Raw genomic sequence first — 13,161 nt, 5'->3', positions numbered from 1 at the left:
GGTGATGCCATTCATGGCCAGTGAACTTCTTCTTGTCTAGTTGTAACAGCAAAAAGTACCTTCTGGTTTAGACCTGTTTGAGAAAAGTTATAAATGCACCTCTCAACTGCCACAGATAGAGATTAAATGACTAATGAAAGCTCCTTCAATTAAGATTGGGCTGACTTCCTGCTTTAAAATCCACTATGAAGTGTGTAATATTTCAATACTTTAAAATAGCCTGGAGTTGTGAACAATACAGTACATTTTCTCTCTTTTTCTATTTTTTAAATTTATTTTCTTTTTACGTGATTTTTTGCTTTTCTTTTCTAAACCAAATGTACCGATTTCTATCTCTACCTATGGAGTTGAAAATAATATTTTCCAGTTTAGAACTTACATCTAGGAGGGAACATTTTCAAGCTGCTAATAAATAGAATGATTTCACTATGTTAAAAAAATCATATTGCGTGTACATTTAGAAAATCTTTATTGAGCATGCAGAGTAATAAATTTTCATAACCTCATTTGTTATGACATTGATTTCATCATTTAACTTCAAGGGATGTTGTTTCCCATCCCACAATCCCAACCATGTCTGTGAAGGTGTACTATGATGCCAGTACATAGCAGAAGGAAAACCTGCCATCCTCCAAAGTACCTCTCATGCCAAAATTCAAAAGCACTGTAAAAAATCCAGTCAAGAAAAACATAAATTTATGACCTGCAGTAAAATATAATAAATATTTTTTTTTATGGTTTTAAAATTAAAAATGGTTTTTAATTGGTTTTTCTTTTTTTTTTTTTTAAATGGTTGTTCTTTTGCTATATATGATGTAATATTTAATGTTTTAAATGTGATGACATGATGAAAGTGGTGAACCTTTATGGTCAAAATTAATTATCTTGCTTCAGTTAAAAAAATTGTGAGTATACACCAATGGAACACAGAATAATTTGGGAGCTGAAATTTTCCTTCCCTCAGCTCATAGTCTTCCAGGCTGCTTTTTTAGTGACTGCCTCATGTGAGTTTTTGAGTGAGTTTTTTCCTCAAGGTAGAATTATTGCAAAGAGGAACAAGAAAATGTTTCAAACAAATTATATCATCAGTTAAACTCCACTAAAATATCTTTAAAACTTAATATAAAGAAGAAAAATTTCTTTAGAAAAATAAGATTAATTGCTACAACTTCTGAATCAGGCATTTTCCAAGTGAGAGTTTTGCTTTTGCCTCTTGTTACAAGAAACCACATTTTTTCATAAACTACTGTTTTACATCAATAGAAATAATTCCTTCAAGAGCAAACACATCAAAGAATTAAGCAGGTGCTGGCAGTGGTAGCAGGGGACACAGGGCAGAGCAGTGAAATCAGCGGTGATGAGGACAGATGTTCTTCCTGCCTCTGCTGCCCAGCTTGGTCCCCTGAGCTGTGTGACCATCATATTTCAGCCACATTTGGTGTGTTGGCTCAGCCTTCTCTGCAACCTTTATGCAAAGCAGAAAAAAAATAAGTGAGCTGGATGCTTCAAAACTAAAAAAACTAATAAAGATGCATTTTTAATTGATTAAATTGATTTTCTGATGTATATTGAACTAATATATATAACCAATATGTAATTAGATAGTATGATATGTATGATATAGTATGATATCATGATATTATGATAGTAGAATAATGTTGTAGAAAGAAATTTTTTAAAGAAAGAACACCTTAAAGGAATGGCATTTGGACATGTGAAAATCAGGATGGTGAGGGGAATTAAAACTTTATTAAGTTTGCCACAGCTCACTTATAAACATGTAATTTTTCTATAGAGTCACTATTTTTATACCCAAATTTAGGATTTACATATTAATTAATACCAAATGTAACTAAGTATCAGTGTGCCCAAACTTTCTAACTTTGTCCCTGGAAAAAAACACTGAGTCATCCCCAAAGGGATTAGCTAAATTCTCAGGTCAGATACTCAAATTATGAAAGGTATGAAGTCCTACATGGTATCTCTTTTCCTGTTTAGTGCTATTAGTTGGGTTTTCTACCATGCAAAATCTTCACCATCACTCTAACTAATGAGCAAAAATACATTAAAATAAATACATGTATCAAAAAGAGTAGTCATATTTCAGTACAAGGAAATTAAACACATAAGGGTGGTGCAAGTAAAGGGACCACAAAGTAATAGTTAACTAAGATACATAAATTATCTACAAAACTGCTGATGAAAATGAGAAAAATATGGTTATTATAAATGTCATGAGAAAAGATATAGAGAAAAATTGTGAAAGGAAGTTATTTAGTTGCTTTGTCACATTTCCATTCTCAGGGACAAGAGGGGACAAAGCAAATACCTGAAAGGCATAAATGCTTGTTGGGAAAAAAATACTGTAAATGTTGCTGAAGTGAAGACAGAAATCACCTTTCCTATACATCTGTAATCCAGTGAAGGAGGACAGGTGCTAGTAATAGAACTTCTAGAGATAGGCAGCAGTTATGTTTACTGCATTAATTAAAAATTGAATTAATATTACATGAGAATTGTGTCTTTTTTTCATTTTTCACTTTGAATAAAACAACAGCACTGAATAGCTACATAATTCTACAGAAAATGTTTTCCTGAACACCTTCAAGGTTTATCCTCTTCATCTGTGAAAAGTAAAATATAATATAAGTTAAATATTGCTACTCAGATTACTACTTCAAATGATCACCATAGGTAAAAAGCCCAAATACAAAGAAATAAAAATATCATTGGTTTTTATTTTCTTTTACTGGAAAATGTTTAGTAGCAGAAATGAAAGTCATGCACTTGAAAAACGTGAGTTTTCATCCTGGTGGTAACCCCTATGTGCTTTGTCTTCGCTAGTATCACAAACATACAAAGGTTGTGTTATACAATGTGAATGCAAAAGTGTAACAGTTTGTTGGAACAAGAGCTGCTCATGAAAGCCATGCTAGCCTCCTTAGGGTCTACCTCTATTTCCTTTTAAGTGCACAGAAGATTTTTACTAACAGTATTGGATTTTGAGTCAGACCCCTTGTCATTCTGAACAGCTCATCAAGCGAATGCATCAAATACACACCTTAACTAACAGACAGAACACACAGAATGTGTTATTTGAAATTGAATACACCCAGAACACACAAGAAAAGGAGGCAGACAAATTGGGAGCTCCTTCCAATTCCCACCTACATGATAAAGTCATCACCACTATCATTGGAGTTAAAAATCTACAACCCCTGATTTTCATGAACAATTTCATGTTTGCTTATGTTCCTAAACTATCACAGCTATCCCACCACTTTTATAGTGTTTGAAATGTAGCTCATAGCTTTCTGTTACAGAAATTAACAAAAGCAAGTACATTAATCAAAAGCAGCTTTTGGTAACAAACCCCTTACAGTTCTCAACTTGAGAGAGACTTTTATCATATATGAGTTGCTGTAGTCTGGAGGGAAAAAAACCCAAAAAACCCAAAAACAAAAGCAAGCCAAAACAACCAACCAATCAACCAACCAACCGCTAAAAGGCAATAGAATTTACTATTGACTAATGAGCACTGTGCAAATGGAAAAAAAATGTTTCTTAACTGTAGCTCCATACTTTAAATTTCATTTAACATAGTTTAGTAATTTAAAAGTAATCCCAGAGTCAAGACAAGGCTCAAGACAGCCATTGCAGTGTCTAGGGATCAAGTCATGCTCTGAAGTAATGCCTAATGCAGATTCATTAGAAATAAATAATTTCACAAGAGGTACAATCTGAAGGGTTTTAATTAAAAAATCAGTCTTCTTAAAAAGAGTTTAAGCTTTACCTTCCTTATGTTACTGTGGAACTACATGAAATGCATTCCTATAGGTACAACTCCCATTAGCTCCAGAATGCAATGACTTATTAAAAATTATTATCATCAGTGTCTCATTAGAGAGATGGAATTTGTTTTTCCTTTGTTCCAAACTTGTATTCCAACTGGAAGCGACATATGCAGGTCTTCTGTTTTTAAAATAATGGTGCAAATATGTACTTTCATTAATATAGGACAATAACTCAGAAAAAAACTATGTTCATTTACCCTGTGCCTTTTTCTTGCAGCTGACTTCATTCTGAAAGGAGATATAAAATATAAAAATCAGAAATAATTGAAAGGAAATTTATTTAGTTCATTCTCTTGCCCAAAGACAAGATCTAAACTGTTCACAGTACCTGTCCTTAAATCTTCAGTGATAAAGATACTAAAATCTATCCAGGCCATCTACTTCAGTATTTAAATTATTAAACTGTGAAAATACTGGCTTTGCTTTTCTGTTTTTTTCCTCTAATGCTTAACATAAATCTTTCTTCCTGCAATCTGAGCTCTGATTTTTGGCTCAGAACAAACACTTGTGTTTGCCTTCCCATTTTCAGATACGCTTTACATATATGAATACTAGCCATCCCACCTTTGGTTGTACAGCCAGAATATTTTGTTCATTCATATTTTTGTCAAGTTCATTTTGTTCAAGTTATCATGTTTTCCAACAGCTTGCTCTTTCTGTATCATGTTTTGCAGCATATTTTTCTCTGTTGATTCTCAAGTTGTCCAAACTTTAATGATTCAGTTCATCAAAACTGAAAAAAACCCCACTCCATTTTAGTCTTTTTCAGTTTCAAACACAGTGGACATACTACTTCATATATCTTACTCAAGATACTTTTATTTAAACATCTAAACATTGTGCTTGATTATTGAATTGTAGTAGGATACTTCTGAAGATATTCAGGATAGCTACTAATACTCTCTCATCCTTCTTTGCAAATCTGTCATTTGCTGTCCTATGTTTTTTGGTTCATTATTCCAAGCTTCTTCACTTTGAAATATTTCTGTCTTTGATGTTGTTAGTATTTTTTCTAAGGATCTGCTGGCACCCTGAGATTTTTTTTCCATTATGATCCTTTACTGTGGGATTTTTTTTACTAATGGTATTTTTGTTTTCATCCTAGAAATAATGAGTTCTGTACTTTCATTACCACAATCATCATGTTGCTTTTAATCTTCAAATTCTCCCAGAACTCTATACTGACTGTTTCAATGTCTGACGCATTTCTCCTTGTTTTCCTTCTTAAGGTTTAAATAACAAATGTGGTCAACACATTCCAAGGCCTTGTTAATATTTGGCATATTGATATATGCTGTACTTCTACCAAAGTTCTGCCTAGTTTGAAATTTCATCTGCCTTGTAACCTTTGCCTAATGTTTCATTCTGACTGACCACAAAAGCACCTTTTTGATTTTTCTCTTTTATCACCACTATGGACTTTACAGATTCTGCCACTCAGAGGGAACTTCTGTGCCTCAGTGTATGCAATAATATCTTGTTCCTCTTCTTTGCCTGTGATTCCTAATAAGGTTTCATATTCTATACTCATATTTGAATAAGACTTAACTACTGTTAGGCCAGATTATTTTTATCTGCTTAATTTGTTTTTGTTCTCACTTCACAAATGGATGTATATCTAATGGGGTTTCCCAACAATGTAGTATGACAGCATGGTTTTTAAACCCAGTGAATTCATAGCACTGAAACAAATAATCCATATTATAAAATAATAATATTAAGGGTAATAGAACTTTTCTAAAATTAGAAAGTATTTGATGCAAATTTTAGGTGCAAAATTTTTCAGCAGCAAAATAATGCTGAGTTGTCCAGCTGTGTTAATATAATTATTACTCTATCACCAAATACTTATCCCAGTGTCAAAGTGCACTTATATTATTGTATTGTTAGTGTCTTAGGAAAGAATATTTTTAATTGGTTTATATACCTGTACTTCTAAATTATACTAGAAAAAAAATAATGGATATCTGGTACAATTATAAAGGTTTACTTACATTTTCATTAAATTTTCCTCAAGATCATATACACCTGAGCAAGAAAACCTTTTAAGTCCATTGTTCTTTTCTCAGGATCCATATAATTCCTAAGTAAGACATTTAAATACTATAACTTAAAATGTGTATTTTCTGGAAAGTGCACCTTAATTTGAATATTATTCTAATGTGTTGTGTATTTTATTGTATTTATTTTTATGTCTTGTTCAATTAATCATTTGTGAGCATTTTAGGAGATAAATAATATGATTTGGCAATAACAGCACAGTACATCTGTAATGTCTGATGCAATAGCTACTCAAAATCAGAATAAGGAAACTTAGAAAACTTATAAAGTTGCAGAACTATGAGCAAGAGTTTTCTCTGAAAATATCAAGCCACAAAATTCCCTAGCAGAATACATACTTAGGTAGTGAAACAGAAAATAAAGCAGTATGTTATTATTTATTAGGCTCTTTTGTTTATCAGATAGAGAGAAATCACATTGTCTATAGTAGCTACTAAGGTGTACAATTTTGAAATAGGCTTTTGCCTGAGTAAAAGACATAACATATTTTTCTTTCTTATTCTGAGGGCTGTTCATGACTGCAGACATGCAATATGCAAATTAAACTTTTTTACCCGAGCTGAAGTTATATTTCGCCCACTGAGTGATTTATCTTTGCAAGAGAGAAAGCATTATTTGCACCACTAACCTTCCTTGAGACTTTGCTGTGGGAAGTTTTCCTCACCATTTTTATATGATTACCTAAGAGTCTAGGTATGAAAACCACCCTACATAGAAACTCATCTGGGTATGTCTGGGCCATGGACCTTGTATTTGCAGTCTTACCCATTTCGGGCACAGTACAGGCCCTAAATGATGCTTAAAGACAACTGTAAACTGTTTTCATCCTTTTCTGTGAAACTATCTATTATCAGAATGAATCTGCTCTAAATTGTATTAGCATAAACTGATACAATTTAAAAGTGCATGTGAATCCTAAAATAGTTTATTTGGAAGATTTTGTACCTTTGAAAAAATAGTGAATAGTAAAGTAACTGCTGGCGCACTAGAACAATCTGCAGAAATAAGATTGGTCTACTAACATGTATAGATTTTTTCTCCAAAATCAAAATAATAACTTGTTAAATGTATTTACTTAGATATTTTTTTTTCTTTAATGTCTGTATGAGGAGCTTAAAGTCCCAGGGAAATCAGATACTCTCACCAGTTCAAAAAATAGTAGGAAAGCAAAATACTCTCCATTTCAAGGAGAAGTAAGATACAAAAAAATAAAGGACAAATAGCATAACAAAAAACATTAAACTCAGCTGTTCACTTATTCTATTCTACTCTTCCATTATTTCCCATTCAGTCCTTCCTCTCTTGGCTGTTTATTTAAACTGTAAGCTATTTAGGGTAAAGGGATTGTTTTCTAACTCGTTGTCAATAGAGACTGGCATTCTGTACTAACAAGCAAGTATTATAAACAACAACATTTATATTCTCTTTCATACAAACACAGCAGTTTTTTTAACAATCAAGAGTAAGGCTTAGAAAACACACTCAACACCTCAGAGTAGATAACTGGAAAGTAGCTGGGATTATCTGGGAGCTGGATCCCTGGAGTTAAGGCAGACAAGTTGGCAGTGCTAACAGCAGCAAGAAGCATTGAATAGACAGAAGGGAAGCTTCTGTTAAAGCACTGGAAGGGGTTGAAAATGAGACAGGGGACTGAACTACTCTAGTGTGAATATAGCTCTCATTCAACAGAGCTGAAGCTTTCTAACTAGGAATCTCACATTATATAGCTTCCAAGTGGTTGAAATTGCCCAAGTCAAAATGCTGGTGGAAAAAAAATTTCAAGCTTTGCATCGACACTGTTCAACAGGTAACAGTGACTGGGTCTGAAAGAAGGTATTTCCCTTTCTCAGTGGTCAGTTCAGCAATATCACAGTGAAAGTACAACACAGTTATTTTACTGAAAGCTCTATCTTCATTCTAATCTATTTCTTTTTTTTAAACGGAAAAACTTACTTTTCAAGGCTAACCAAAAGTACTAGTAAATACTGTTTGGGTTTCAAAATGGAAATAAACAATATGTGTGTTTATCACTGAGGACACAATATAATAAGAAGATTATCAGATTCTGTTAACTGATTAAGAAAATTATGTGTGCAATTGCATGTAATGAGTCTACTTAAGAGGGAAATATGATAGGGAGGTTAATTCATTTGTCCAGATAGCTAGATATAAAACAGAATAGACACTAAATGAGAAGAATTAATTAATTTTAATTATGGAATTTGTAAGAATACATTTTAAAAGTGCAATGCACATTCGCCCATCTTAAAGATGGGGACTCAAATCATATTACAGAAGACCATAAACTAGATTTTAGTCCTGAGTCACAGTATTCTTATTTATTATAATACGTAACAACAATTCTACATATCACCAAGATTAGTAAATTACATTCTAAATGCCTTTCACTAAGTCTTGCTCCTCAGCGCCTTTCTGTACAAATTTTGCATAAAGTCATTACTTTTGTCACTTTACTTGAATTGATATTACCTGTTTATTTCAAGATAAAATTCTAAATAATTTTTCTTTTTCTCAGCTGTGAAACTCCTGTACCTCCTGTATAACAACAGAACTATCATGAAATAAAATTACCATTATAAAATTTTTCCCAGTATACCTGGAACTACAGCCTAGAAAGTCTGATGTTCACTGCAGGCAAATGGTAAAAATGATACTGAAACATGCAAATAATGGACATATAGATAAATACTAGTAAAGAGGGAAGCATGAACTTGGCTTTCTAGAGTCAAATAATTTTTCACAAATCTCTCGGACCTCTCTAGACCACTCTTCAATTTTCTATTACAGGTAATCTTCATGGATCCAATTCTTAATACACAGAATGCTCTGTACAATTTCTTAAATTTCATTAAAAATATTTTCAAATATCAGTTAACTCCTGCCACAAACAAATCTGGCAGAAGGTGATAAATAAATAAATAGTGATAATTAAAAGGTGCAAAAATCATTTATTTGCTAAACACTAATAACTTTCTATACTAACTACTCTTTTAATGCTGTTGCTTTGCTATTTCTTTAACCTACTGGCTCTACGGTTTATGCTCCTTTTATTTTACTTTGCTAAATCTTCCCATTTTTTTATTTGGAAATCTGATGTCTAAGACTGTGGTTCCAAAAATCATTTAATTCAGAAAGAGAACTCTGAAACATTATTTTTTTCTGGTTTTCATGGATGTGTCTAGATGTCTTCTCAATTATTCTTTCTCAAATGCAACAGTATGGTAATCAATAAAAATAAAGATAGAAACTGGGTGAGGAGCAGAAATTATTATGAGAATCAGGTAGAACATTAGAAAAAATGTGTTAAAATAGATATATTCCCAGAGTAAAAAGGTAGACACAATAATTTTGTGATAGCTTATATCCAAGCACTTGTATCACTCAAGCTGAGAGGAAAAATTAAATTATATGTAGAAATTCCAGAAAATACCTGCTACAACCTCAATGAAATATCTCCAAGTGATTTTTGTGCTATTTGTTTATTTTTCATCCACCAATGCAATTCTATTGGTGTTTCTAGCAGTGGAAGCTACAGGACAGGGAGGACATATTACCACTATGTCATCTGATCCTACTCAGGGCAATAACAGCAGAGAAAAATGATCACAGATTTCTCAGGAAAAATACTTTTTACTACCTTTAAAGATGACTTAATTATCAATGTTGTGAAAAGAACATTTGAACTATCACAAGAGATACAGTAAGACAAGATGAGTGACAACATCAAGGTGTCTGTCAAGACGGTCAGAAGGAAAAGGTATGGTTCAGCCAAGGTGTTTTGGTATCAAATATTAGCAATCGTATTGACAACAAAAAAATCATAGCGGAAAATCTCTTATTTCCTACGATGTCTTACTTTCTGCTTATTTCTAATAGCAAAAACTTGTACCAGGGTGTTTTCACAACGCAGTATTTCAGAAATTAAAACTGGACGCTGACAAGGAAAACTGCAATGGCAAATTTAAATTTTTCAGTGTAGGGAGTGAAGTTATTTTTTGATTTGCTAAACTACTCTAAGCAATTTCTTAGCTTCTCACTAATGATTAACAAACAAAGGCTTTCCAAATTAACTTTATTGTTCAATGTTCCTATTTTTCGTTTGCTATACTTTCATGGTTGCAGTTTGCATCTCAGATAACCCACACCTTTTTAGAAGAATCAGGCCTGGAGAGTAAACACTGAGATAACATGCCGAGAATCAGAGAAAGAAGCATTGAAACCACTGGGGAGCAAGAACTGTGGAGGAATTATTTTGCAACTGGTCCACATTTATAAAATTGCTCATTTGAGGACAATTCTACCCACTTATTTTAAAAAACTCTAAGTTTCACAGAAAAAGAATTGTGAGGCTTTTAACTGCTACCAGTTACATTTCATATGCACCATTATTTTCCCATAGCCCTTACTATTCGGTTGTCTAAAGTTTATATCATGTATTTTTGATACAGCTACCTGTGTTTGTAATCCACAACTTCAACTTTTGCTGCTGTCTTTACAAATGAGAAACAGTTTGACAGATATCCCTCAGATATAACTAAGATCTTCCATAGAATCATTCATGCCATATGGATTGATAGATTGCTGTGTGCTGAATTAAACCATTCTTTTTGAGTTAGATAAAAGACTATCTAACTCACACCATTTAGAATGTCAAATTTATGAAACAGATATTCCTCCAAAGTGTCCTAATAAGTTTTGCACATTCATTGTGTGACTTGAACACTTCCTCTTTCTTTGTAAAGTTCAACATTCTTTAAAATCTTTCCAGAGTCTTCGCTTTTACAAAACAAGGAGGAAGTTTGTTTGAAAGTACTTTCAAGAGAGTATTCACGAGTGGGAATGTGAACCCGCAGGAGGTGAACCTGCTACCCTAAAAACAAGGAAGCCAGAGCTGCTCCTGTATCACCATCTAGTGGGGAAGAGCTCTTCTGCCCATAACAAAGCCGAGCTCTATGAGTGTGAGAGCAGATTCCTGACTGAACTTCAAGTGACGGATTGCCCACTAACTGCTTAATCTAAATTTTTATGCCCACTGATCAACTGACTTGTTGTTATTTTGCAAAATGAGTTTTCCTTCTCCTTTCACTTTTGAAAACCGTGTTTGCAGTCATACACCATGTGTGCTTTCTAGATTAGATAGCCAGGCCTGATGTTGAAACATAAACTGAAAGTGTAAAACACTTTTCAGACAAGAAGTTATGCAGCTGCAATGAATTTAAATATTCCAATGTCTAGTATGTTAAAGGAAAATATGACATCAATATACACAATTTGTCAGATACCAGCACAAGTAACTTACCTTGCTTTGCTTAAGCAGACAAGGAATTCAAATTTGTGGATCCATTCATATCACTTGGGAGGCTTCTAGAAAATGTTCTCGTGCACTCGTGCAACTTGCAGAAGTTTCCCTGCCAGAACTCCTTCCACATGTGCCTTGCTACCAACACAGGCCATATAATTAATAACTTGGATTAACTTTAATAAACTGGAATAAAATTACCAATTTCCTCCTGCTTTTACTCTAAGCTATATTCCTTCCTTTCTTCCTAAAAATGTAAATGGCTCTTGCCATACAGTTCAGTATGGTTCAAACCATTAACCTGCGAGAATCAGAGAATAAAAGAGAAAGGAAAGAAAAATCATGGTTCTGAAAAAAGAATATTTTTTGGAAATTTTTTCCAAAGATGGAAGACACAGAAAGGAAAACATTTAATTGCAGGCATTAACATCAGTGTATACACCACAGGGATCCAGTATTGTGACCCTAGGAGATAATGAGAGGAAGGGAAATGGAGTTTCTAGTATTTAATATGGCAATAGACTGCAGAGACTAAGAATTGAGAAGATGTTGGGGCTTTTTACATGTTTTTATTTTAACAAAAACTTTTTGAGGCATTGAATTGCCACTTAAAGTTATGGAGAAGCAGGAACAGAGAAACAAGGAATAGTGAAGAAAAAAAAAAAAAAAAAGACAAAACACAGAAATTTCAGCTAAATGACCCTTTGCATTACATTATTTTAAAAAGCAAGTACAAAACTTACAGTTTTCCTTTACTCCCTCAGCAGCTGCATTTGGAAAGAGTGTATGTCAAAAACCATCTTACCTTAGACATTTAAGTGCTTAAATTGGGAAAAGCAGGTTGGGATTCCAGCTCTCAGGGTCAGGACACCTCCATGTCTCCAGTTACTGCTGAAGAGTTTCTGAGAGGTGGCTGGTGGGAAAGATGTGCGCTAATGTCTTTACAAACAATTCTATGGGTGAAGGAATGGGTGTTAACGTCTTTGAAATGGGTCTTAGTATCTCCACTGACTTCAAGCCGCAAGTTTGTTACAGAGCCCAGACAGCCTGACTCCTGAAAAAGGCAAGGGTCTGCACAAGCCTCAACACCTCAACTTTGGGACAAAATGACAGGTTCAAGTGGGGATATGTGTTGGGCGGTTCGGAAAGGCTGTACTTTCTTCGTAGCTCAGCCAGTGGGGAAAGGAAGAGGGCAACGCGCGGTCTGGAGTTTAGGATAAAAGGGTAAGAGGAGGCTGCATCCTCCAAAACCTCGAGAGAGAAAACACCGTGGGCGTGTGCCCCAGTGGACTCTGTCCCATTACGTGAGTAAAGCTGCAGGACTCCTCCGACTCCTTTATGGGCGCTTGCTTTTCACAGCGTGATTTTCCGTACATGACGGAGCCCACCTGAGGAAAGCAGCCGCTCCGGCTGAGCAAGGACAACGCTCCGTCTGCAGGGACGAGGAGATTGCTCGCCTGGCGGACAGCTAGGTGCCGTCTATACTGGATCTACAAAATTCTCCGCCGGGAATCATAAAACAAAGCAGCAAACAAACAAACAAACAAACAAAAAAGGCAACAACACACACACCCCTAGTTTAACCAATCACTATTTAAACATTGTCACACGTTTCCACAATACTACGTAGAAGACATGTTGGATGACTTTATCAGATTTATGATATTTAAGCCGTTTTGCGGGTGGGTGGTCGCTGCCTCGCTGCAGACCGACTACTCTTACCTGCCCGCGGTGCTCCAGCGCAGCAGGCCCCGAGGCAGGATCCCACCGCGCCTCCGTCAGGCAGATTCTTTGGCATCGGCAGGAAAGGGGTTAAACGCCGGAGCCCCGGCGCCTGGAACCCGGTGGACTGTTCCATTACTTCGAGAGGGGGGAACCCACTTACACATTGCTAATTATTCTCTATCAGATGATGTGAAGACTAGA

General features: G+C 34.7%; 1 long non-coding RNA gene across 2 annotated transcripts; it reads right to left on the bottom strand.

The window, feature by feature from the left end:
• Positions 1–790: 790 nt before the first annotated feature.
• Positions 791–13,039, bottom strand: LOC111940952 (uncharacterized). 2 transcript variants are annotated; one of them, XR_015280302.1, is made up of 6 exons: positions 12,958–13,039; positions 12,041–12,188; positions 11,236–11,373; positions 5,849–5,937; positions 4,052–4,082; positions 791–1,465 (listed from the first exon to the last, which is right to left on the bottom strand). It is a non-coding gene; the product is annotated as an uncharacterized LOC111940952 (long non-coding RNA). The 2 variants fall into 2 exon arrangements; XR_015280303.1 differs by having other exon boundaries at positions 12,041–12,148; positions 12,958–13,037.
• Between the last annotated feature and the right edge of the window lie 122 nt (positions 13,040–13,161).

The sequence above is a fragment of the Cyanistes caeruleus genome, chromosome Z (assembly GCF_971803275.1).
Source record: "Cyanistes caeruleus chromosome Z, bCyaCae1.hap1.1, whole genome shotgun sequence".
Lineage (NCBI taxonomy): Eukaryota > Metazoa > Chordata > Aves > Passeriformes > Paridae > Cyanistes > Cyanistes caeruleus.
The sequence above is the reverse complement of the archived record's forward strand: the minus strand, read 5'-3'. Positions and strand labels throughout refer to the sequence as shown.